Genomic DNA, 24862 nt, shown 5'->3' on the forward strand with positions numbered 1-24862 from the left:
CTGGAGAGGTCTGAATGGTGGAAGGGCTGAATTGTAGAACACTTGAACTTAGAGATTTCTCTTAAACCTTCAGTTGGCTTTCCTAAACTTTAATCATTTGACTGTCACCTTCATGATTCTGTCCTATTCCTGTACCACCTTCACTGTGACTTCATACTTTTCTTTCAATAGACTCAAAATTTTACTGAAGTGGATGTAGCCTCATCCTGAGACACTATCCATGAAAACACAAGATTATGTGGTTAAAATTTATATGGTTGGGCTCACTTTTCTGTTGATGGAGTAAGACTCTTGAAGCAACATCCACTTCACTGACTACTTAAACTCACAGTCACTCTCCACTCCCTTGGGAAGCCCCACTGACAGAGGCCTACAGCATTCCATGTGGTCCCAGACAATCATCTACTTCCTGAAGCACCTGAGCAGTCCTGGCACCACCAGCTGAATTGTATCCTTCCTGAGAGTCAGTTGGATGAGTCCCCAGCCATTTAATGGAAGTCATTTTTGCTAATGAAATTCATATTGAAATAAAATACAAACCAGAGATAGATGGGTGCAAAAAAATATTGTTTTTATGACAGCTAAACTAACTGTGAAAACACTGAGGTGAGTTGTGAAAAACTGCCGTGTAGGTAGGACAACTGTAACAGAAGGATTCCGCATTCTGACTGCCTCTTGGATGCCTTAAATTCTCCCTTCAGTTCAAAGACTGGAAACTATAGATGAGCAATATGACAGTGGTTTGTGCAAAAAGAGGTATGTTGTTTTAAGTTTAAAATGCTTAAGTTTAAAGATATCTATATCTATATCTATATCTTTAGCCAACTTTTATAATTTACAAACCAACTAGTGGTTCATTGGAGCCTTCCTACGGGCATGCATGATAGTTGTTCTCATGGCTGGGCCTGAAATACTGTTGTGTTGTGTGTGTCTTGGCCTTGGTCTGTCTCATGAGATGTGAGCTCCTCAAGGACAGGGCTTCTATCTTAGCCATCTTTGCTGATTACATGGAGCTAAGGCCTTGCAGCTGCTGATCAATATTCTTAGAATTGAACTGAAATGTCTTTGTTCTCATTAATTTGAATTCCTTCAAGTCGACCGTAGTTCCCACCCTGGTCTGGAGTCATTTTTCCTGATGGCCAAATAACTCAGCGTGTCTGGGATAAAGAAATGCCTGTCACTGAGCTGTCCATTCTGCCAGGATTGGCTAGTAAGAGGAAAGGCAGAGGAGGGGACTTCTGGCGGCCATAGCGTGACTGAGGTATGGCATGGCCAATTAAGTACTTCACACTAGAATATTCCACGAATGCTATAGGATGGAGAAGTAATTCATCACATATATTTAAAGTTGAATTTACCGATATTTTATGGTATTGGATATTATTTCTATTAACATTTTATGCTGAAATTACAGAATGATTCGTGAGTACTGAATTTTTGATTGCTTTTACACTTTCTGGGACACTATTAAACTTGATTTACGTTAATAGCACTGTAAGAAGATATTAACAATGAAATTTCCAAAAGCACTTAGCATCTCATAATTGGAGTTAAATGACAAAAAAAATGAGGGGATAATAAAGTAAAGAGAAAAAAGGAGAGAGAAAGTTTTGACAATATTCTTTTTAACCTGTGGTTCTTAATAAGATTTTTGCAGGAATTGTTTTAGGTTAGGAAAGAATCAAATCTCCGATCAAGAGAGATGACGCTGATTTATTAGAGGAGTTTTATAATACAGAATAAAGATCTGGCTCCAGGTAGAGAGTACAGAATTTACTACTTCTAAGAGAGGAAATTTTCCTGATTTCCAGAGTAGGGAGGAAACTTCAATTACCACCTTTTTCTTCTGTTCACAGTGACTAGAAGATAATCTTTTTTTTTTTTTAAATAAAAGGAACTGATTTAGTCATAGTTGCTGCATTATAGAGAGGCAGACAATGAAATCAAAGACAACAGAGCTAGAACAATAACAATAAAGCAATCATTATAACAAATTTTGTTGAGCCCTTACTATGTGCAGGCTCTGTGCTAAGCAATTTACACATACAATCTCATTCATTCTTCCTAGCATCCCTATGCATTAGGTATTATCATTGTCCCCATGTCACAGTTAAGGAAAGATTCGGAGAAGATGAATGACTCTAGCAAAGTTACGACACCAGAATTTGAACCCAGGCAGTCTTCCTGAGCAGGTCCTTAACCACACTAGCTTGAGCATATAGAAGTTAAAAGTAATCTGCTGAATGTCAAAGCCACATCATGCATATGTTTTGGTAGCCCAGGGTGTTTTTGCCTTCATGGACTCCTTTCTTGCTAAAGATTATTCAAACTTTTATTTTATGACTGTATTGATAAGCATATTAACATTAGATATTAAAGCATTTTCTTTGAGAAGGGTACCTCACTGGCTCAGTCAGTAGAGCATGTGGCTCTTGATCTCAGGGTTGTAAGTTCGAACCCCACGTTGGGTATAGAGATCACTTAAAAATTAAAAAAAAAAAAAAAACTTGGAAAAAAGCCATTTTCTTTGAGCAAAAATTTTACCATTTTAATCATTTTAAAAGAAATCAAAACACTTCTATGGGCCCCTAAAAGTGTTGCAGATCCTAGGTACTGTGTCTCCTGAGCCTAATGGAGAAGTTGGCCCTGGTTGACTTAAGAGGACCAGACTCGAACATGAGATCAGGTAACTTCATTTCTGATTTCTGATTACAATGGAATCCAGAAAGCTATGGTGGTGGGACACATGGAAATAAAATGATAAGAAGAATGGTTTCCATCCCCCTCATTTTTTCACCATCTTGCCCCTCCTCCTCCCCCATCCCCCTTGTTTTTTCAGAGGACACATGACTTGGGTCCTTGCCTGCTCTTTGGGGAGTGGAACTTCAGAAGTCTTGAGGTCTTGGGGCGCCTGGGTGGCTCAGTGGGTTAAGCTGTTGCCTTCGGCTCAGGTCATGATCTCAGGGTCCTGGGATCCAGCCCCACATCGGGCTCTCTGCTCAGCAGGGAGCCTGCTTCCTCCTCTCTCTCTCTACCTGCCTCTCTGTCTACTTGTGACCTCTGTCAAATAAATAAATAAAATCTTAAAAAAAAAAAAGAAGTGTTGAGGTCTTTATTGGTTTTATCTTTAAACAGAAGTGACTAAGCACTAATTTTTTTTGAAGGTTTTAAAAATTTATTTATTTGACAGAAATCACAAGTAGGCAGAGAGGCAGGCAGAGAGAGAGAGAGAGAGAGAGAGAGAGGAGGAAGCAGGCTCTCTGCTGAGCAGAGAGTGTCATGTGGGGTCCCAGGGTCCTGGGATCATGACCTAAGCTAAAGGCAGAGGCTTTAACCCCTACCCACTGAGCCACCCAGGCGCCTGGCTTTATCTGTATCAATACACTTCCATTTAGTTAAACACACACACAAAGAGCCAAACTTGGATCCTCAACTGATCATATTGGCTACAAACTAACAGAATATTAGAGATGGCTAGTGTCAGAGACACTAAGATTGACTACTCTTAGGATTCTGACCTGGCCTGTTGTTTGGGAAGTGATTCTCTGGAAACACAGAGAAAAGCCCACCAAATACCTCAGTCCTTACTCACAGCAACAAACAGTAGTTTCTATCCCAAACAGAAATGAAGTTTATCCATTAACGTTTTTCTCCAACCCAATAATGCCTCATTGACACATTTTCTTGGGTACTAACAAACTAGAGGTCATCTTGAGAAGATGCTGAATCTCAGATTTTGGTCCAGACCTGAATGTATTCTGAATAAAAGTAATGAGGGGGGGGGATCTATTTTTAGTTCCCAAATTGCTACTCCACTGCCAACCTGATAAACCCAAACAAGTATGATCACATTACCATGCTAGGGTTTAGTATCTGCTTTGCTTTACAATAAAAATAATCTCATGTTAACTCTGGTTGAATCGGATCTCTTGCATGAAGTTCTCTTAGTGGTAGACACAGCATCCTGAATGAGATTTGAGTGTAAGACATTACCTGAAATTTCCCTTCTTTTAAACCCATGATTTAAAAGGGAGTAGAGGGCGCCTGGATGGCTCAGTTGGTTAAGCAAACTGCCTTCAGCTCAGGTTATGGTCCTGGAATCCCAGAATGGGATGGAGTCCCACATCAGGCTCCCAGCTCCACAGGGAGTCTGTTTCTCCCTCTGTCCTTCTCCCCTCTCATGTTCTCACTCTCTCTCACTCTATCTCTCTCTCAAATAAATAAATAAAATCTTGAAAAAAAAACTAAAAAAACAAAACAAAACAAAACAAAACCCAAAAGGGAGTAGAAATGCATACTTCTATTAAGCAAAGAAAATATCCCAGGAATCCAGGATAAAACATTTTCCTTGCGATTTTTAACTCATTTAAAATCATGTGATTTTACTGACTTCTTTAGTTTATAAGACTTTTAAACCAGAGAACAGATAATGAAGTGGATGGCATTTACAGACTTCATTAGAAACTTGGGCATTATTTACCTTAAAAATGATTGAGAATGTGAATGTGGGACTCTGTTAAGATCATAACCAACAAAAGGCACAAAGTAAAAAGTAACTGATAAGCAAACGATAGATGATTGAACGGATAGATACACGGATAGATTAATGAATAGATAGAAAACAGATGGATAACACAGATGAATGAATTAATAGAGACACAAAGGATAGGCAAGTAGATGACAGATAATAGAAAGATATTCATAGATCAATACCTGGTTAGAAAATGGATAGCTAGACGCACATAGATGAACAGATGACTGGGAAGCAGAATAAAGAGTTGATACATAAGTGAACATAGTTAGATGAATGGAGAGATAGATGTTTGAGATTGATGAATGCAGGGATAAATTTGGAATGAAGTTGCAGATAGATAAAAGAGTACAACGATATCACGATTGTACCCAACTGGAATGGAATACCAATGGAGATAATGGCATTTCTCTTCATGGAGCCATTTTAAATAATTTAACTATTTGGGGGGGGGGGGAAGGATAGGCTGGAAGCAGGAAATCAGTCGGTGTCTACGAGCCCTGAAGTTTCACAATAAGTGTCTCTCAAAGATAGGAAAAAAATACATGGGTTTGCCATGATTGAGCCACTCCTACACAATGCTCCACTCTGGCCCACCTGGCCTCTTTGATACACACTAGAACAACAAGAGATGCACAGAGCAGACGGTGTACAAGGCAGCCTTCATGCATCCTTGGTGATGCACAAAAGTCCTGCCTTTTTGCCTCTTTTTCAATTCTGATAGTCACATATACCTTCACTGGTTGACCTACTCAGGAAGGTCTAATATTGTAATTAATCCGTGTCACAGGAGGATGTAGTACCCGCAGAATTTATGAGTGGGTTTGGGCTGCTGGGATGAGTAGGGGCACCTCGGCCTGTGTGATATAAATTCCTCTGCTAATTGGATTGCTGGAGCTAATCAGAAGCCAGGAGGGGGATAAAAGAAAAAAAAAAATCTGTATTCCTCCTCTTGCTGCTGCTGCTGCTGCCTGATAAAGCGCACAGCTCCTCTCTCAGGACAGGGGGTGCTGGAATTGAATCCTCTTGTGGAGGTCTCACTGGAGATGGCTATTTCAAAGGTGACACAGCCCTTCTGTCACCAGACCAGCAGGAGATAGAGCAATGGGAGAAAAGAGTAGAAACGATCCCAAAGAGATGTTACTACCAAACCACAAAAACAGAGTGAATGGGGGAGAGATGAAAGAGGAGGAAATCAGAGGGGGACATCCAATGGCCTGAGAGAGCTAGAAGTTTTTTCTTCAAGGAAGTGCCGCTCCCTTGGACACGTGAGCATCCCAGGCCCCCACTTGGGGGTATAAGTTCAGGAGGCCTCATCTCCACAGCCAAAGCCCACGGGAGGGTGCAAATTCCATTCAGTACTAGGGCTAGCTCGATCCAGGGAGTCAGCTGAACCGAGGAAGCTGTAGGGAAGGCAAGGGTAAATAAAAGCACAAGGTCCAAAACTCCTCGCCTGCTGGAAAACCACCCGTGTAGACCAGTGAGAGGGAACGTTTCCTCTGCTCCCACTCTTTCTTGGTTTTGGATGAGGGCAGGGAAAAGCAAGGTTGTGTTCAATGGTCTGTGTACCTTTTTCACCAAGAATAAATAGTTCGTTCCAGCTGACAGGGTGCAGCGTGGCTACTGCAGGGCACTGGTTAGACCTTGGCGATCTTTCTTCTTTGCTTGTCTAAGGCTCTAGCCCTGCTCCACAGAGAAAAATATGTCCCTCATATTTGGTTCCACCAAGCTGAGTGTCCTGCCGCTCTCTTTAAAGTCCTCTGTCTCTCCTGCAATCTTTTTTTCTATGTGATTTCTACTTCTTTGGCCGCATTTCTTCTGGAGCCTTCTACATACACTAAATCCTTAGCCATGATGAGTAGGCAGCAAGCCCCTCTTGCACACAACAAAGACTTCTATTTTTTTTTTTTTCTATCTTTTGGGCGACACGATAAAAAATAACCCTGTATTTATGCAAATTGCAAAGTAGCGTGTGATAATGAAAACAAAACAGTGCTGGCCCGCAGCCAAGACATGGCACTGACGGGGGCTCCCGACCATTTGGCTCTTGATTCTTCGGGGAAAGCAGCTGTAGAGAAAGGAGAATGCACAACACCCTCGTCACACGCGCACTCACACGCGCACACCCTCGTTCGCACGCATTCTGGTACCGTCACCTCGGAGCCGGCAAGACTTGGGATCCAAATGAAGTTCTGCTTCCTACCGCCACGAGCACTTCAGCGTCGTCCCCCACGAGCCTCCCTGCCCCCTGCTCCTGATTCCCTTTCAGGAATTTACAAACATTTTCCACAGATCAATATCTGTATTGATTATTCATTGTGAGTGAGTCGTGTGTCTTTGGTGATCCAGCTCGCAGAGGTAGCAGCCAAAGCCTGCTGCAGAGGGAAAAAAAAATAACAGAAGGCGAGAGGGACCCAGCTCTTGCTGGGTCTGCGGCTGTCGGCGACACAGAAAGGAAGAGAAAAAGAGGAAGGCACTTGAAAAAACGAAGGAATGGACCAGGGTGGAAGAGAAAGAGGGAGCAATAGCAAGAAAGACCAAGTGATGATGGACATCTGGTTCCAGGGATCTTGGTGGCTTGGAGGAAACCCCCATCTTGGTCTGCTGCTCCGTGTAACACGCAGCGGACTCACTCCGCTCTGGGAGTGAGAAGTGACTCACAGTTTTGGTATCTCCTACGTAAGAGCTTTGGGGGGATTCCTTGGCTTGCTGACAAGGGAAGGAAGAAAGCAGCAGCAGTGAGGTAAAACACGATTACTTCCAACTGCCTTGCGGAGGATATGCAGTCGCTTGGTTTGACTGGAACAGCTTGCTGCTCTCTGATGGCACGCGGAGGGAGAATAATTAAAAAGGCCAGCATCACTTACTAAGTGAGTAAACACGAAGCCGTTCCAAACGTGCTCTCCAGCTAATGAGAAGCTGTAATTTCTTATACTTCAAGGCAAAACAAGACAGTGATGGGGCTTAGTGGAGTGTGTGTTTGCGTGAATATGGAGGTGGGGGGGTGGTGGTGGAGATAAATCGACTAATTGTTGGCAATGTTTAAAAAAGGGATTACTGGAAAAGACAGTGAAATGATGACAGGAAAACATCTTGGACCAGAGCCAAAAAAAAAAAAAAAATCGAGGCAAATCAAGTCTGCAGCTCAGAGGAAACACCCCTTTACTCCTGTCGGAGCCTCCGACAGGAATTGCCCGGTGTTCCTCAGCCAAATATGGAATATTGTGTGGGTACCAGGAGACTGGGTCAGGGACCATCAGAGCATCCAGAGGAAGCAACCAGGGCATGCCAGGTTACACAGTTATGCCATACTTTAAGGAAACAAAACAGTAAAAACCAACCTGTCCTTTCCTTTTAATTGGAGCTCCTGCTTGCTCAAAATTGCTTCAGTTTATTAAAAGCAACCCCTAAACGAGCCTTCCGATAAGAGGAGCTGCTGATTCTCGGTTTGTCTCCAGGAAGCTGCTGCAAGGTTACAAAAATATCCTGGAAAAAGGAGGTTGAGGAAATTCAGTTTTCCATAGACTGGGCTTCTGGCCATCACGCCAGGCGACTGTCTTTGCCATTTGAACCGCCATTTGAATGCGGGAGATGGTTCGGGATTCCTCTTCTGTTGTCACCCAGCTGTGGCTTGGTGAGTCCAAAACCAGTGAATAGGACTCTTTTAATACGGGGTTCCAAACACACATGACAAGGTGGGGACCCCAAGGAATAAAATGAGCTGGATCTTCTTTCTTTCTGCGTGTTCAGTTAACTGAACTATCTGGTTCTTTTTCACATGAATGGAGTTAGGGCTTTTTTTTTTTTTTTTTTTAAGGATTTCTGGAACTGGAAGGTCAATAGATAAGATGTCCTCCTTCTGACTGGAGTTTTATTCTTCATGTTGCTCTTTAAATGCAGACTCCCCAATACATTGCAAGTTTCTTGAGCAGGAGAAATATATCCTGCAGCACTGTACCCTGGATACTCAGGGGTGGAGGAATTAAGCCAGTCGTGGATGACTCGGGCACCTCACATTGCATTTCTTCAGCATTCACAGAGACCTGTGTCTATAGTGTTTGTGCATGCATGTGTGTGTGTGTGTGTGTGTGTGTGATGACATGACATGTAGTGTGTGTTTGTGTATGTGTGGCTCTGTGTCAGTGTGTGTCTCTGAGAGGGAGGAAATGAGAATGAAGTCGGAACAGACAGAATGTTTGGGCATTTATGTAATTCATGCCGAGAATGCTCAATGCTGCAAGGCAGACAGCCACCCATCCCCGGACTCTGCTGCTCTGGAGGGCCTGTACAGACCTGATCTGAATGTTAAATGCAAGAGACGAAATTAGCATACTAACCAAGGATGTCAACCCCTCCTTGCAATCAGTAAATGGCCGTCTACTCTCTCTAAAGCCGGCATCGCCATGCACGCCAGCCACTTATCCATGTCCTCTGTCAGGTCCTTTTTTGTGTTTGTTTTTTTGTTTTTGTTTTTTGATGAAAGACTGGAAATTCATTAATGAGGAGGGAAGGAAGGGCTTCAAGGGGCTGTAATGAAAACAAATGATCCTCTTTAAACCTCATGACGGCCAAAGCCGGGGTAGGGGGGTTGCTTTCTGCTCTGGGGCTGGAGAATAGGAAATTCCACAGACAACAGACCACTTGATGAGAGCCCAAGAATGCATTGCTTGGGAATCTCTTCTATGTGGCAAAGAACAGCCGTGGCCAGTATGTCTGTATTAATAAAACTTAGAAATGAGTTTTATCTTCCTAACTCTAAGTGGGGTCTACCAGATGTCTTTCCATTCCATCAGCCGTTATCAAATTTTCTTGACCTTGTGAGGGTAGGAAGAGCCTTTTGGGATCTTTGGCAAATTGCCTCAGCTTCCGAAGTAATACAAATTTTTCTTTTGGGCTATGCATCAGATTTTCCCAAAGGAAATAGCTGCCTTTTTTTTTTTTTTTTTTTTAAATCTCTATCATACAGAAAAGCTCACAAAGAAGATTTGACTTGTACTTCTGCAGAGCCTTATTGTAAAGGAGACAGAATGCTGTTTAAAAGTGAAGAATTGGGCACCCCCCACCTTGTACTTGGGCTAGGAAAAGTTTGTTTCCTTTTTCTTTCTTTTAGCCACTTTATTCTTGGAAATAAGCTTTGTCTCTTCCATTGTATTGTACTGATTTGCCTTATACTGGAGGTCCTACCGTCTGACATATTTCAGGGACCTGTGGGCACCAGCCTGAGGAGGCAATAGGGAGCAGTGGAGCTTGGGATGAAGTGGAGACAGAGCCACTCAAGTCTATTTAGGGGAATAAAAGCTGTCCTCCGTGTTGCCTAGTTTCCCAATGTTTTAAGAGGTGGTAGATATTGATATGTTTAAATATAACTATATTGATTTTGAAATACTGGCTCAAGGTATGTTTCGTTTTTTCTTTTAAACAATCTATGGGTCAAATAGAATATATTTTTGAGAACGGTCTTGGTCCACAGCATTCTACCTTGTAATCTTTGCTTTTGTTCAAAATGCCTAGCACCTAAGTGTTTTTATTTGATGCTTTCTTAATGTCTACACTTTCTGTGAAATATTTTGTTTCAGTTAAAAATATACAGATATTAGCAGCTATACAGTAAACATCAATGGGAGTGTATATTTTGCTGGACCAAGAGGGAAGTGCTAATTTCAAACAATAAAGAGGGGGAAGGAAATGGAAGTCTGCATTGCCTACTTGCTTTGTGGTTACTGGGATCTTAGCTAGCATGCTGGAATGCCACATTTTCCTAAAGGTTTTTTTTACAAAGGCCATAACTGGGAAGGATAAATACCTAGAAAGAAATATGTTTGCATATTTTCATATGTATCTCCATCTATTGTTACCATTAGTGATTAGTGCTATGCTAACATTTAAAAGAAATTAAAAAATACTCTTCCTTTTATTCATCCACAGAACTCCACATCTCAAATAGGTGGGGGGAAAAGATAGAAATCCCCAGAAGAGAGATCCTGCATATAGTATGGAAGAAAGTTTTTCTATGGCACCTGAAATAACCTCAGCAAGAAAAGGCACCTCAGCCAATGGTCAAGGGCAGCAAGAAGGACCCCCTTCTCACATAGTTGTAAGAGGATCTTCCAATTTTGCAGGTGCTCTTCTTGCATATTATCATGGTTAAATTCTCACTACAACCAGGCAAGCCAGATAGTATTTAGCTTATTTTACAGATGAGGACACGCAGGCTCTGGGAGGTGATGAAACTGCATAGGGCTGAATGCTAGTAAGAGGCATTCATGGATCTTCTGAGTCTTAACCCGATACCATTTTATTATTCTTCATATGTTCTCCCAGAAATAGTCTCCTCAGACCCCTCACCCAAGGCTTCCTCTGGTCTTGATGCTCCCTCCTCCTCCTACCTTACTCCCCCACAGCGAGGTTTTCACCTCGTAATCTCTGTAATTTGTAGTCATGCGTAACTTGAAAATGCTCCTTACATCCTTCCAGCAATGAAGAACCACTGGCAAGCTCCAAATGGCGTTGGCAGAAACCATCTTTAACTTCCTACTCCTTCTTATCTGCTCCCATCTCCCTCCTTCCCTTCAAAATCAAGTTGATCCACGGGCTGGCCTGTTTCAAGTGCTTCATTTTGCATCGCTAACAAAGCCCTCTGCTTTTATTTCTACTCCCCATTAAAACTGCTTCAGGTTAGTAGTGACCAGTTCAATTGTGCTTTCCTTCCCTGAGTTAAATTCTGTTGACCACCCCCTTCTCCATGACACTCTTCTCTTCTCTTTCCTATCTGACACTATCCTAAGCTGGATTTCCTCCTTCATTTATGGTGGCTTCATCCCAGATTTATCTTCCTTTTCTAATCCCTTCAATATTAGTGTTCCTGCAGTCCTCCTCTACTCTCAGCTGTACACACTTTGCCTTGTGTTAATATAAGCCCTTGATTTTGGTAACCATCTATAAAGTGATCATCGAATTCTCATCTCCAGCCCAAACCACCCTCCTGAGTCGGTTCTGGATATCTGGCTGCTGACATCAGCTTGGGCACTCTTAACTCAGTACATCCCTAACTCATCACCAGCCCCCAAACCTCTCCTCCTTCAGCAACCCTTCTCCCTCACCCCTCTCACTCCCAACTGCTCTTCAAGTTCTTGCAATTCAACTTTCCTAATTCCTCTCTAACTATTTTCTTTCACTCTGTTCAGGCCATGCCTCTCAGATTATTTCCTCAGTGGCTTTTCTACCAGCCCAGCTGTTCTCTTCATTCTCAGATGAGTCCAGCCCACAATGCAGGCTCTGTATGAGTTCTAACTGATCTACAAAAAGTGCAACTAAAACAATTTCACTTGCCTCTGGGACTCTTCAGTGGATTCTTCCTTTCCAACATGTGCTTTTTAAGGCTCCTCAGGATGAGGATCCTCCCAGCCCTCTTCCTTAAAATTTTTCCACTTCCCACCCTGTACTGTAGGTCACAGAATACCCACGGCTCTTTTGTGCCTCAAGGGTTTCGTACAATGTTCCCACCTCCTGGAATGTTCACCTCTACTTTTGTCATTTGGTTAATTCCTTCACCTTCAAGATTCTCTTCCAGCAAGAAGCATTACCCTCTGCCCAAGACCCCTACTATGGGTTACGTGCTGCCACAAGCCCTCAACCTCTGCCTTCTGTCCCATAGCATTTATTTCACTGGCACAGTAATCAGGTTCTCCTATTTGACTGTGAGATACTTGAAGGTAGAGTCTGTGACTTATTCCTGTGTTCCCAGAACCCAGCATAGGTTTGGACGTATACTGACTGCCTAATAAATTAACATTGCTATTTTTATTCTGAGAATCATAAATGCTATTTTTTAGCTGTAGGATTACAGGTCCCCCAAATAATCAAAATGAGGGAAATATAGCAACCGTCTCCCACAGTGAAAAAAAGATTTCCTCCGGTGCAATTCTCACTTACATCAGTTTTTTTACTTCTGTTAGGTGAGAAATGGACGCTGGGGTGGTCTTTAGGTGTTTGCTGATGTGGTAGAAACTTTGGAGTTAATTAGAAGCTTTGGCTAAAGCTGAACTTCCTTTGCAGAGTTCCTAGAGGAAACACTAAATTAACAGTTCAAGGTTACTATTAGAAAAATAGTCTGTTTCCCTTAGGTTATGCCTCAGGGAGCATATGCCTACTCCATGCCATTTCTAAGATGTTTCCACTTTCCTTTGGACCTGGCTATATCTGCCACATTAAGCCTGGTCTTTCTAACAAAGGTGAAATCCCTTGAGGTCAGACTGCTAAATGCTTCTTTTGCATATCTTCCAATAGCAATAGATTCTGGCATACTCAATTAATACTGGTTGAATTGAATAGTAAGGAAAGCTGCCTACCATAGAAGGAAGAATAAGGATGGTTTTATAAATTCCCATCTTCCATGAAGCAGAAAATGGCATGAAATCATTCATACCATAGTCCCCTAACAGTCCCAAGAAATAGCTCAAGACATCATTAAGAATTCCTAAATTTGCAAATACAGTCAGTTCTCATTACATGGTAGTTATCTTCTATAAAGTCAACACAGACTCTGAACTGGCAAATACCAAACCATTGCTCCTAGGAGAAATAAAGGGTTAGGTTCCTTTGAGCCCCTGGTCACCATATTTTTGTCAAGCAATCAATACATAACCTTGTTTTATGTGTGTTTCTGTTTAAAGACACCTTATTTTTAAAATTTTTTTCTTTAAATATTTTTTTTTTTTTTAAAGTAGGGTCCATGCCCAGCATGGAGCCCACCATAGGGCTTGAACTTACAACCCTGAGATCAAGACCAGAGCTGAGATAAAGAGTTGGACACTTAACCAACTGAGCCATCCAGGAACCCCCTAAAGACACTTTATTTAATATCTATTGTTAATTCATTAGTACTAAACTCACGGCCAATAGTGCTATAACTCTTGCCCGGTTGAAGCTTATCTGATACATGTGTTTTCTCTGTAAGTCACATCGCAGCCTGCCCTCACTTAATAATACTAGACCACACTTCTGCATTATGCTTAGGAGCCATTTTAAACAGTGAACCAAAAGCCCAAAACGTAAAAGATGTAGCACTAAATAAACAGGGAATAAAACACCTGTCTACAGAATGAGAACTGAAAGAAGAAGAGTGTTGCCTCATTCAAACACAGCTGGGAATGTGCATATCGAAGGACTCAAAATTTTTGCCTCTCTGTATACATGTCCACAAATGACCATGAAAACACTGCAAGTATTGCTGTGTGGGTAACAAATAAATTGAAGTGAATAGGTGAATTTGTAAGTAGAGAATCTGTCAATGAAGACCAACTACACTACCTGAATATATTGATGAAACATTAGAGCTTTTGCTTATTTCCAAGTAGAGACTATGATGACCTTGGTCACAGCAAATCTGTGACTTTGGCATCCATTCTTTAGTTTGTATGAGACATCTTTCTGGCAAAGGATCACCTTCACTTTCTTGGGACTCTTCGCATAAGTAATTGCCACTCACTAGAGGTTGTCTGATTGCTGGGGGTGGGATGGTACATTTTTTTCCAAAGAAACAAACTGGTTTACTCTGATATGTGAAGGCTGGGCAATCATTAAGACTCCATTGCCAGCTAGGTGGAGTCTCCTGATGCCACCCGCCACCTCATCAAATGTTTATGATTTAAAGGTGGCCTCAGCAAAATCACAGTTGACTCATGTTAGGCATCTCTGCCTATATGAAGAGGATTTTATATCACTGTCTTTAAAAGCCATTCTTTTGAGCTAAATCTTGCCCTCGTTGGGTCATATCTTCACTCACATTTTATTTTGCAAGCAGCAGCTCAGAAGTTCCATTTTTGCTGTTTTCTTATCGATTCCTATCTGGTTGCAAAGAGTAGATGAAGAACTCTAAGACTCTATTGTTACCCTTTCACACAAGCCAGAGGCACAGATACACATGTGTTTTAGAAGTCAGGAAAAGGGGTAAATCAGGTATTTAGAGTATAAAAGAAGACAAAGCTTGGCACGATTTCAGATAATGAGTGATGAGAAGAGCCTCTGGAACTTTTCACTGTGTCTCACTGTAAGTGGGCTTGGAGTTAGTTCCAACAGGGTTGGAATCTCAGCTCTGTTCCTTTATTCTTGCTGCCATCCTAATGGAACTGGATAGCTGCACTGAGAGTGGTTCCCTCTTCTGGGAAATAGGGACCTTGATACAAACCTTCAGGAATGTCTGTGAGGGCTAAATGAGATAATGTCATGTAAAGTGCTGAGCTTGAAGTCTGGCAGAAATTACTATGAAAATGGGAAGTGGTAATCGTTACTTTTTGTTACAATTTTCTAGATTCCTAACTAGCCATCTGCCCTGACATCTGGGTAATACATATTTGTAGAAACACAGGAGATTGGAGTTGAAAGACCTGCTCTCGGGCAACCTCCGCATTGTGAAGAAGAGAATATTGGCCAAACAGGATTAATCAGTGTGGCATTCCACAACTAGTAAGGGAAGAATCAAAAGGGGAATGCAGCTCTCTGAAGTCCAGTTCATAACTACTTGGTAAAGTCCTTTGTGCCAACATTTCCCTTCTAGAGTCTCTTTCTACAACTCTCATCTGTCTCCCACCCCGTCTTCCTTACCTGATAGCCTGGTAACCATTGCCTGTAGGCTGTTGTCTTCTTTGGCAGGAAGACTTGGTGCTAGTAGCAACAGCCAAGTAGAGTATTTTAGAGCAGGAATTACCAAGTATGATTTCTTCATTTTTTTTGACTTTATATATAAATATAAATATCTATCTATCTCCCTATCTATAGCTATGAACAGATCATACTTACAGTATATTGATGTAATAAAAAGCAAAAAGGATCCCAGAAGCTACAGAAGGAATACTCTTTTTAAAAAGAGATCAGTTATTTTGTAGTTCTCTGCAGTAATTTGCAAGATACTCCTTTGGAAAAGCTCACAGGGAAATGCCACCTGACATACAAACCCCAAAGCTTATAAGTGATCATGCAGCAATGGGACGAGAGAACTGCACTGGACAAACTGGATGGGGCTGGTTAATTTCCACCAAGCCTGTCTTACGCAGTGGAAGCATAAAGTGGGCTGTTTCAGGAAACAGCAACCTTTCCATTGGTGTGAAGGTGTAGGGTGGGAGATGAGACAAGGTAATCCTCTGGCAGGAACTGTGTAGAGCCATAGAGTGATGGATTATGTGGCATTTAAGTAGGAGGTTACATCTCACAGGACACAGTAATTCTAAAACAGGGCATGGTGTGCATATGAGTCCTGGAGGGGAAGATGAGGTCAGAGTCTGGAGTGTGTGATGGTCACACAAGAGAGGGGTCTACTGTTGTGGGGTTTTAGCTAAGGGAGCTGGGGACCCCACAGGACTGCAGAAGCACCAAGGTAGAGCTAGCATCACAGGCCAGGCTGGGCCTACCTCTGCTCAGCTGAATTGGGTTACACAAGCAGGTATCAGAATTTGGAAGTGGTTAGGCAGGCCTGGTAATATTGGTGCACCCTCACCTATTTTATCACATGAGAGATTAATCTTTGCTACAAATTACTCATAACTAACCTTGAGCAAATAACAGTATTTCTTAGTGGGTATTGGAGAGTCTGTGGGGGCAGATCCTCCTATTTCTCTACGGCTGTGTCCCACTCACTTTTACTCCTCAACCATTTTTGTCCTCTTTCTACTCACAGGCTACTGAAGCCATAAAAGCTGGTGTAAGATGTAACTTCATCAGAATATCCTTCTTGCAAAAGATCTGGAACCACATTTAATCTGACAAGGTAATAGGTTTAAGTGAAACACAGCTGACTTATCTAGCCCACTAAGCTATTCTATTTGCATTTTATATTGAACATGCCTCCAATATTTTCTTTGTTAGATGAAACTGACATTTCCATATGATGGTGAATGCTAAACTGTGAAACGCTTTCATCGGGTTTTGCTTCAGCAATTCCATCATTCTATAGGCATAGAAAAAGATCACAATGAATACACATAAACATCCAACACACTGCTTCTTATGGTATGGTCTCTTCAATGGCTTAATTTTTGGATTTATGCAGCATCTCACTTATCCTGAATCGAACAATTCAGCAGCTATCTTACTTATCTGGATTTAATTGAGAATAAAGGCCCTAGAAAAGACAGAAAAGTTGTTGCTGAAGTGACATGCATGGAAGTTCAGGAATGTCAGACTCTCAGTTGGATGTGAGGCCCTGTCCCAGTACCAGGTTTGAATGGTTCACTTATAGGCAGGAACCCTTGGAGGTAATGGCATCATGCAAGGGTGCCTTCCTTTGAAAGGAAAAGTTGTGCAAGCAGGATACGGCCTCTTCGATCTTTTTTAGCATGAGATACTCATGAAGGCTATCTTGGGTATGTTGGTCCCTGCAAGGACTGGGAAATGGCACCGCTGATCTAATAATATTTGGTGCTTCTAGATCTGAAATTCTTCCTGGTGCCTAGGACATCTCCTTAATTCAGCTGCCACTTCTTTAGAGGTTACCCAAGAATATCTCAATTGATAAGTGGAGGACAGAGCCTTCACTTGCCCATTTTTCATAATTAACAGAAAACATTGCCTGTGTCACACCAACAGAGCTCTGAAATTTAACAGTGGCATCCACAGGGAATTCCACACCCCTGGTGTGGCTGGAGAGCTATGGAAAGATCTGCTGGCAGCATACTTGAGTGGCAGATGAAGAAATCTTCTAGGAAAGTGTCTGTCCTGAGGAGAAGGTCAGGCATATAAACTTGACTTAAGAAGAATGACAGGGTAATAAATAGCATGCAGATTTGGGATATAAGATATCTTCCACTGTGAAGACCATCCTTCATTCCTCCTTCTTCCAGGCCAAAGCCCAGGGCACAGGTCTGAGTCTTGGTGACAAGTAAAAAGCTCAGGAGAAAGTTCATATAGAGTCTTTTTGAGTGGTGGGACAGGAGGAGAGACGGGGAGCCAGGAGCACTTAGGGACCAAGGCAGTGGAGTGCAGAAAAAAAGCGAGAAATTTCAGTCTGAAGCAGACATGGGTGCTCAGGCCGTATCAGTCTCAGCTTCAACAGATTCCCCTCAGTGACTGGCATTGTGATATGGGGCCTCCCCAGCTCTGGCAGCAGGGAGAAGCTGGCAGACAGCAATGCCATCAGCTTTGGGAATGGAAGGAGAGCAGCCACGTACCCTCATAGCAGCTGGAACAGTGGCAGGATGAGACACACTCACAGAGATTGTTTTGCAGCAGAGGACTTAGAGGTCAGGGATGGAGAGGACTTACACAAACACACATGATGTCCCTGCACTGGGTTACTTCCTAGAGTACGTGAGGGAGATTTGGAGCAAGAATGGAGGTTCTACCATTGCAGGTGGATGTCAAAGCCACCAACATCAGCATGGCCCGAGCTTTACACGGGCATGGCCTGAAATTGGTTATCTCACCAGCCAATGCCTGGAAACCCTGTGAAGAAAGGATGGGTGCCAGAAGTAGTCCAACTCCATTCTCTTGGACATAATAACTGATTTAGAAGCTTCTGTCTCTTTTTTCCCCAGAGCTAACAGCAGTTACTATATTGTTTTTTGACTGTTAATTCACTTGTCTGTCTCCTTTTGTGAGCTGTAAGCTCACTGAGGAAAGGGACTATATTTTATTCATCTGTAGATTCCTACTACTCAACACCTTATCAGGCAAATAGGAGACACTGAATCAATGTTTGTTGGATGAATAAATACACGAATAAATCAAGAGATGTCCCAAATGAGACGGCCATCTGAGATAAGGTTATGTAAATAAATGAGGATTGTATCCCATGAAAAGAAGGGGAAGACCCTATTTAGAGCCCTACAAGGGCTGAAGGGAGTTGGGGGGGATATGTACACTCCAAGGCTGGCTCTGATATGGGCTCTTTCAGAATCTCCTAGAATCTTGTTAGACTATAGTCCCTAATGGTGACTTAACTATTCCAGAACAAGTCACCACAACTCTGCAATGATCAGAGAGGGTGTTAGTCCTGTACCCTAACAAGTTAAGGTCTTGATAATTGACGAGTTTAAGAGCAAGAAGAGGAAGAGCCCTATAAGGTGAGAAGGAATGGCAGATGCATTTGTGCTGCCTTTAGATCCATGGACTTCAAGACGGTTTGATCCTTGGCCTTGGACCATGATTGCATATACTCTAGTGGGATACAGACCTCAGGTAGCTGTGGATGGCAGAGACACTGTCACAGCACAAGACCACTCCCTGTCTCCTTCTCTGAAAATGTAGCAAGAAGATCTACTCCCCTGTAAGCAGTCCCAGGCTGCTTAGCCAAGGTTCTGTGGTGATGGTTCTGGTAAGGGGGGCATCTAGGGGAGGTGCCCTTCAGTGGTTGAAAGGTGGCTAATAGTCTTTGGATTCCAAGCCCCAGAGCTGTGACATTCTAGAGGGAGCTGATCCACAGTATCCTGAATACCAGGGCCTGATGGTGAACACTGGGCCCTGGCTTCCTCCTCATGCCCAGAGGCTTGGAGGAAAGGGACTTAACCAATGAAGGATTCCTAAGTCACAGATTTATGAGTCTGTATTTCCAAGCAGGATTTCCCCACCTAGGTCTGGAGTTACGAGCACAGGGCTCAGGAGTCTGGAGGTAAATGCATTGGGAATACAGAATCTAGGCTGATTGACTCCTTAAGTAGCCAGCTGGGTCACTGCCACTCATTGAGCCCTGAGATGCTGTGGGTAGGGGAAGGCTTTAGGAAGCACCTTGATTATGCTTCTTATGACGGTGGGGGGAGGTGTTTCCTAGCTATAGGGATCTCAATCTCCTGATTAATCTATATTTACTGTTAATTCTACCTTATTTATTTAAGAGAGTGAGAGCCAGAGAGTGAGAGAGAGCCATGGCAACACGTTTTCCTTTTAAATGTTTGCATTTTTTTAAACTTTATCTACCAAAGTAATTTTTTAAGTAATCTCTATACCCAATGTGGGACTTAAACTCATGACCCCAGATCAAGAGTCACATGCTCTTCCGATGGAGCCAGACAGGCAGCTCCAAATGCTTGTATTTTAAAACAAGTCTATATACTCCTTAGACATGACACTTTTAAAATAAGCAATAATTTGAGGTGCAGTTTTCAACTCTTAGAACTTTCAACTGCCTTGAGTTCCTAGATAATTAAGTTTTACACAAAGTAGTAATTCTAAAATTGTTTCTTTGTTTTTGACTGGTCAAGGAAAGGGTTAGAGACATTTTCATGATAGAATAGTGTGTTCAGAGTAAAAATACCCCTTTATGCTAAATTGACATATATGCACATTTGCTTCAGGTTTTCCATTCACAAGATGTGAGTGTCTGTGTGCAGGTACATATATGTATTTAATAGTCAGTGTATATATGTGCATGTGTGTTGTATGTGTGTGCATACACATAGGTGTGTATACTGTATATATATGGTGCTTGTATGTATATTCATATGCGGAGAGTATATGAGTGTTTGTGCATGCATGTGTGGCTATAATAGGCATCTACTCCACGTGGAGTATGCTCTAGAATGAACAGTCTGTTTTCTGGATTACCAAAGGACAAAGATCTTGAATTCCATCCTTACACTGAAACGCAGTTTTTTTAAAAACTGAAAACTCTGTTTTTATTTCAAAAGATTGAGTAGAATGATACTTCAGAAATAATTTCAGTCATTTAAATTTAAGGCCCTGAAAAAAATTCCCATCCATGGTTCGAATCTATTCTCTGGCCCAGAGCCCAAAGCATTTTCATTAGATTGAGAATTGGATACTATTTCATTTACTTTAAGCTTTTGCTGCTCAGAATTTTGTTCTTCAGAGACAAGCTAACAAGTGTCGATGGCCATGTTGGCCTCAATAATAGTTCTCCTTTTCTTGAATGATCTGTTTCAGTTGCATTATTATCATTTAAAGATGGTCTTGTGCTTACAGACGCAGTCTCCATGAACGTATCAAGAATGCTGATTTCCTAGATGTGTTTGGCTTCTCCAGTTGGTAATGTGTTTGGAGAAAACACCCTTAACTTATTTTCCATGAAGCCATTTGCAAAAGAGAGGCTATCTAGAGACTTCTATTTCATATTGCATTCTTGCATTTACTAAAGGAGATTTCATCCTATTATCTATGTAGAGATTTGTTAAAAGTTTTAAGCATTAATTAATGAAAACTTTACTGTGGTCTTTTCAATAAAGGTAACTGACCTACCAGTAAGAAAAAGACAGATAACTCACCAAAAAGGGGGCAGATGACTGGAATAGAGACTTCACACACACAAAATAAATCCAAATGGTCAATCAGTGCTTCAATTCATTGGAATTAAGGAAATGCAAAATAAGTTGCAATGAGAGACCACTTCTACACCTCCTGACTTGGCAAAAACTGAAGTCTGGCAATAACAAGTGCTGGTACGGGTGCCACAGAACAATGGGACACTCATACACTGCTGGTGGAAATGTAAAGATACTACTTTGGAAAGTAGTTTTACATTAATTAGTAAAGCTGAATAGATGCATGCTCCTTGATCCCCCCAAAACCCCTGCCAACAACTTAAAGCAGTGGCTCTCAAAGTGCAGTCCCTATTCCTGGCTAGTAGCATCAGCATCACCGGGGAATTTCTTAGAAATGTAAACTCTCAAAAGCTACTCATGTCCCTCTGAATCAGACACTCTGAGGGTAGAGCCTCCTCATCTGTGAACCTCCTGGGGATGGTGATGAGCTCTCAAGTAGAAGAAGTATTGCCTAAGAGAAATCTGTGAGCCTGGGCACAGGACACATGACAAAAATGTTCATAGCAGTAACCACGGATTCATCAGCAGGAATATTTTGTGTTCTATTTATGTAACGGAATATTGGACTATAAAGAAAATGAATGCACTCCATGATAAAGATTATAGTCATCATGTTGAAGAAAAGAAGCAAGACACAAATGAAGAGAAAAAAAAGCCCTGAAGGAAAGCAAGGAAGTGATGACCGTAAAATATAGGAAAATGGTGATCAATATTGAAGGTGCTCTGATCAAGAAGGAATTTGGATTGGGGGCTGGAGTTTCTGAAGGGCTGGTAAATGTCCCATTCTTTGACCTGGGAGGTGGTTATATACTCATTTGCTTTATGATTATACTATAAATTGTATATATTTGCTCTTCCAAATACATATTACATTTTACAGTAAAAATAAACTTTTGTATCTACTACAGCTTTCATTGTTGTTATCAAAATCAAATTTAACCAGATTATAACCTGCCTAACTTCGTAAGTCTGCTTGATTCTCCTTCCCATTATAAGACAGTCTTCCATAACATCACTACTCCTGTTCTCTCTCCTTTTTTTTTTTTTCTCTTCCAGCTAGGGAAAGAGAATTGGGGGCAGACTCTAAGACAACAATTTATATCAGCCTAAGTTATTATCCCTTCCTCTCCCTAAATAGGTGAGGAGTCTAAGAGCAACCAGTCTTCTTAATAAGTGAGGGTAGTATCAGCCACACGATACAAGGTTCTATTGTGACTTTGCTGTTTATTTGCAACTTTCTTTAGTGATTGTTGCTAGACTTAATTCATGCACAGTTAGATGGGAAGAAATAACATATTGGATCTTTTAAGTATAAGAGTAATATAGACATTGGTTGGCTCATACTTGAGTTGTCTAAGTTTAAAGCAGAACCTTCTTTTCAAATAATTTTGAAGTCAGGTCCTTATTTTTGTTGTACTTCAATTAAGACAGGTGTATTTGCCCCCAGGTCTATGAAGATTGCATTGATAGCCATTTACCCTTCCATGGATAATATCATTCTTTCATCAACAGTAATGATCATGTGAGTACTAACACTTAAAAAAATATAGCTATATATCATAATACAACATACCAAGCACAGTGCTTGTACACAGCAGATGCTGAGTCGACAATAAACTGGCATACGCAGATCTGTCATATATAAAACATATCTAAAATAAAACTATTATTATAAATTGCTATACATTTTAGCTGTCTCATTTTTGTGGTATGTGTATTTACTTTTTAATTTTGTGACTATATATACATATAAATATATACACACACACACACATATATAACATAAAATTTGCCACTTTTAGTGTACAATTCAATGGCATTAATTATATTTTATATGTTGTACAACCATCTAGCTGCCCAGTTTTAACTCTCATTTTAATGTCCTTGTTAGAATCGACTTTGATATTTCAAATCAATTTTTCAAAACTTCCTCTAATACAGCCCCTCCCTCTTCCTACATTTTATCTTTTGCCATCTTTGCCAGGTCCTTGGTCTCAATTAAAGCCCAATCATGTGTGTCATCTCATGTGTGGGGGACTAGATTTCTTGTCCACAGGACTTTCTTTCCTTCTTCAGCTCAGCTTACCATTGTCCAGAACTGGAAGCTGCTACATTAAACTATGGAGAGCTAAAAGTTAAAAAAAAAAAAAAAATCCATTCTTACTAGGAAAAATGTAGACTCTTGGTTTCAGGATCCTCTGGGACCCATCACGGGTTATCTAAAGTACCAAAAATTATTAGCCTGATGTCTTAGTGGAAGTACTCAGGATATTAATTCACCAGTTGTGTATAATTCCCAAGTTAGTCTCTTGTGCCAAACAGTGACTAATTAAGCTGTGGATAATGTCAGCCTGCAAGCATGATAAAACAATAATGATGATGGTAATAACAATAGCTAACACTGAGCATTGTTTGGTGCCAAGCATGCTTCTAAGGCTGTTACATGCATTATTTGATTACTAGTAATCATAATAATCCTATGGCACATATACAATTATTAGCCTATTTTATAGATGAAGAAACTAAGACTCGGAGAGATAAATTGTATGTGCAAAGGTTATAGGATTTGAACCCAAGCAAATGGATCCTAGAGCCTTGTTCTTAGTCACCACACTCTTTAAGAGTAGAACCCAACAGAATGCTTTACTCTTGTGTCCCTTCTAGAAGACTGGTTGCTCCAGGTGAAAACATAGAGAAATAAGTTAGGAACAAGAATAACACACACACACATACACACACACACACACACAACACACACCCCTTTATTTCTTTGGGGTTCAGTGAGGGGTGGGGCACAGAGCTGGGAGAAATAGCCTGTTCAGTTAATAATACGTGCTAAAAGAAAGGCATTTGGCAATAAAATATCATGGCAGTTTAGTTGGGAGAAGATTATTTTTAGCTACTTAGGCAGGAAGGAGTTGAGTACACAATGTAGGGCCATCAAAGGTTTCTCAGCACAAAAGGAATATAATAAAAGCTGTGCTTTTAGGAAAATAAAACTACCACTGGTAACTATTATGGCCTGGAAGGAGGAGAGACTCAAGGTAGAAAGGCCACTTTAAAGATGTCTACAGGAACTCACAGGACAGGTAGTGAAGGCTGGAACCAGGGCAGTGACCCTGGGCATGGAGAGGCTGGGAAAGGCTCTGTGGAGTAAGGCCAGAGGGATGGATATGGAGGGTCGAGTTGATGACAAGATTCCAATCCGAGTGAGTGACAGAATGGGGTCTCACGCAGAGAAAGAGGAGAGCTGGGAGGGAAAGAATGTTTGGGAGGGAAGCGAAGGCACAGAATTTGAAGCTTTGGCAAGATCCATAGGGATACTGTTGAGGAACTTGAGTTTGAGAGGGAAGTTCGAGGGGAGACTTAGAACTTCTGCAGAGCATGGAGAGTCAAAATCATGGAAATGGAGGAGAATGTCAAGGGAGAATGTAGAGTCAAATCAAGAGTGATAAGCAGAATCCTGGGGGAACATTTACATTTAGAGGCAATAAGAAGCCAGAAAGGATCGAGTCACATAGGAAGAGAACTGAGAGCAGCATGGCCTGGAAGCAAAAGGAAGAGGACAGCTGGAGAATGAGGGGGTGACAGGCAAGGTGAAAGGTCACAGAAGGCAAGATGAGGCAGTGGAGGAAAAGACCTTTCTTCCTCCAACACTTAAAGAGAGGAGGAGAGGATGAAGAAAGCTACAGACGTGGGGATGGTGAGAGGGGGAGTCCTTAGGGAGCTCATGAAGCAAGGCCATCCGGTAAAGAGCCAGAGCATGGGCAGCAAGGAAGTACTCGATCAAAGTGCAACAGGATTGCGATAAACACTGTGAGTAGTGTGACAGGGAGTCAACAGGAGAAGGACAGTGGAAAGTACTGGGGGATCGAGGGCCCCCTGATGTTGGATGATAGGTATGGTGAATTAGTTGGCTCAGCTCTACAGCTTTTTATAAACTGCACTGGAGACGCAGGGAGTATATATGTAGAAGCAGCAGACGGTGGAGTTCACTCTGGTTTGGGAGTTAGAACACGTGTTCCACTGAGAGACAAGGGGTCAAGGTCACTAAGGACTGCATAGA

At 41.7% G+C, this 24862-nt stretch overlaps 1 long non-coding RNA gene across 1 annotated transcript; it reads left to right on the plus strand.

Annotated features, from left to right (window-relative positions):
* Positions 1–6593: 6593 nt before the first annotated feature.
* Positions 6594–22408, plus strand: LOC309853422. The gene is made up of 4 exons (XR_014305667.1): positions 6594–7401; positions 14841–15053; positions 16203–16292; positions 20701–22408. It is a non-coding gene; the product is annotated as an uncharacterized lncRNA (long non-coding RNA).
* The last annotated feature ends 2454 nt before the right edge of the window (positions 22409–24862 follow it).

Source organism: Mustela nivalis (genome assembly GCF_964662115.1).
Source record: "Mustela nivalis genome assembly, chromosome: 18".
Taxonomy (NCBI): Eukaryota; Metazoa; Chordata; class Mammalia; order Carnivora; family Mustelidae; genus Mustela; species Mustela nivalis.